This window comes from Lolium perenne, chromosome 6, assembly GCF_019359855.2.
Source record: "Lolium perenne isolate Kyuss_39 chromosome 6, Kyuss_2.0, whole genome shotgun sequence".
NCBI classification, from domain to species: Eukaryota; Viridiplantae; Streptophyta; class Magnoliopsida; order Poales; family Poaceae; genus Lolium; species Lolium perenne.
Genome location: NC_067249.2, coordinates 272997033 through 272999919, shown reverse-complemented (window position 1 = coordinate 272999919; position 2887 = coordinate 272997033). Strand labels below are relative to the sequence as shown.

The following is a 2887-nucleotide window of genomic DNA, read 5'->3' as shown; positions in this document are numbered from 1 at the left end:
TACATTTCAAAACGATGGGCTACTTAACGCTCAAGGCGGCGATCGGCTATGTCTTACCGCCAGTACCTGATCAAAGATACCACTTCAAACCGGTTCCACATGGCTACGCTGTTGCCGGGTGGATCAAGTTATGGATGGGTATGGGCCGCTGAGGCTTGACCACCCTGCCGGTGAAGGGGATTTGCTAGAGCTGGGAGAAGCCAAGAACACTACAGTTCTATGGCGAAAGGAATTCATTGTGATTCCGGGTTGGAAGGCGCCAACAAGGTCTCCACCGAGCCAGCATTCTCCACCGATGCAGCCGTCTCCAGTGCGTCAGCCTTCTCCGCCGGCGCGTGAGCCTTCTCCGCCGCCGCGTGAGCCTTCTCCGCCGCCGCAGCCTCCACTCGATCTAAGAGCAAAAAGCGGACCGCTACGGCAATGAGTCGTAACCGATCACCGAAACGCAAACAAGAGCCCCTCCCAAGAGTGCCTAAGGTTCCTCCCAAGAGACCTTATGACTATACAGTTGAGGAAAATGCCAAGATCGCAAAGGAACAATACATGAAATCCATGTTTGGCAAGAAAAAGCCCCAGCCTGAGCCCGAGCCAGCTATATCCAAGGAAAAGAAGTTGAAACTGCTGAAGAACCTTCATCAACCTGAGCCAAGTCTTTCATCGAACTATGACCGGTCTATTCGCAAGTCAAATGTGGTAGCAAAAGAGCGGTGGCAAAAAAGTAAGGAAGAAGGGAAACAAGTTCCCCAGCTTGGAACCCAGAAAAACTCGTGCCCCCCGCTCAATGTGTATCCCAATATCATAGACTGCCTTGATCCGACGCTGGTAGCACTATACAAAGACGAGGCAGATGCGAACAATATGAGTATTCCTGAGTACTTAAGCCGCCTCGAATTCATTCAGACGGATGATGTCCAAATAGCATACCAGTACAAGTACGGGCAATCTCTGGTCAGAGCTGAGGAGTTGCCTAATCTATCGACACAACTGCGAAGACTGCATAATTGGTACTTGGATGCATGTAAGGACGGTCAGAACTGGATCATGGTGGCAATCAAAGATGAGCACTACGGGCGAACTGACATGATGAACATCGAATTTTGTGAATTATTTCAGTTATTCAATCAAGACGCCCTCGACAAATCTCTGCTCAGTGCCTACTGTCTGTAAGTATTATTTATGTAATTAAGTCTCTACCGCGGCTCATCCATTGCATGCATATAACTATACTCTCACTATATTATGCAGAATGAAGATCCGTGAATGCCGCAAGGGGCAAATCTATGATCTTGGGTTCATTGACCCATATACCGTGAATGGGTATACTGTCGACAACTCTCCCAAGGACACGGAGAATAACTTGGTATATGCCTTAAGGAAAAACTCATACAAAAGGGCAATACTATTTCCTTACAACTTCGCGTGAGTGTTACTGTCTTCACACATTAAATCTTTTTCGCTTACTCCATGTGTTAAGTGTAATTGAAGAGTTATGCATATATATATGTGTCTGCAGGTTTCACTATATCCTGCTAGTCATTGAACCCGACACCGGAGTAGTAGAAGTCATGGACTCGAAGAGTAAACCCCTTGAGGCGTGGGGGGACATGGCTGATATCCTCCAGAAGGCTTGGACACGGTTCGCGAACAAGTCTCCGGGTTTACGGAATAAAGAGCTTCGAATAAAACCTGTACGGGTAAGTACTAGCTAGGTCGCGCATCTCTTTGATTCTAGTTTCAATACCATTATTATCATCCTTGATTATTATTTTGATTGAACTTTGTTCTCGTAAAGTGCTTGAGGCAAGAGGACGGGAATAATTTATGCGGGTTCTACGTTTGCGAGTTCATTCGCCAGAATACCCACCATATGACCAAAATTTTGGAACAACTTGATGTACGTAAACAACATTCATAACTTTATTTTATCACCTTGTGTTTCATTCACATACACACATATATATACTGACCACCGTACCTTCTTGAAATTATTAGATCCAACGGTTGCGGGATGGTCTTCTAGCAACCGAGCGTGTACGGGCAATTCAAGAAGAACTGGCGGGATTCTTACTTGAGCAAGTTATAGCTCCAGACGGAGAACACTATGTGCCCGACATCCAACATTGAATAGAAATTATTTTGAAAGTTGATGTAGACATATATATATGCATGAACGCGTGTCACTTTGATCGATATATGTAATATAATGGTTTCCTATATATATGTGTCTGCATTATATTATAACGTGTTTCGAATGGAGGCGTAGCTCCCGCGGCAGCGTTTTAGTGTAAATTTCTGCCGCGGCAGAGTGCCGCGGCAGCGTTTTAGTGCAATTCCCTGCCGGGGCAGAGTCTGCCGCGGCAGGGAAGGGCACCAAAACCCTGCCGTGGCACAACCCTTTTGCACCGGTTCGTATTACGAACCGGTGCAAAAGGTCCTCCGCCAGGCGCTCCACAGAGGGCCACGTGGCCCTTTTGCACCGGTTCGTATTACGAACCGGTGCAAAAGGTCCTCCGCCGGGCGCTCCACAGAGGGCCACGTGGTGCCCCCTTTAGCACCGGTTCGTAACTGAACCGGTGCAAAAGGGGGGGGGCCTTTTGCACCGGATTGTTTGCACCGGTTCACAATCCGGTGCATATGGCCCTAATGAACCGGTGCAAAAGAGCAGTTTTCTACTAGTGCGAGCGGCTATCAGTCCGATTGCGTTTTGGATCTCAATGTCTTAGGCATAGTTGTCAATCCAAGTTGATGGGTCCATCTTCGGATCGTAGTACTTGACGCCGCGGGGGCCTTTGAACGACTTGGGATAGTGTTCAGCGACTATCGTCAGCCCAAAGCACTTCGGCGTGAGGCCGCTAAGTACGTTTGTCGCGGAGGGACCTGCCTCGAC

At 47.9% G+C, this 2887-nt stretch overlaps 1 long non-coding RNA gene across 1 annotated transcript; it reads left to right on the top strand.

Moving 5' to 3' along the window:
* Positions 1 to 1081: 1081 nt before the first annotated feature.
* On the top strand, positions 1082 to 1890 carry LOC127326797 (uncharacterized). Its single transcript, XR_011746956.1, has 4 exons — positions 1082 to 1163; positions 1246 to 1419; positions 1514 to 1694; positions 1793 to 1890. It is a non-coding gene; the product is annotated as an uncharacterized lncRNA (long non-coding RNA).
* The last annotated feature ends 997 nt before the right edge of the window (positions 1891 to 2887 follow it).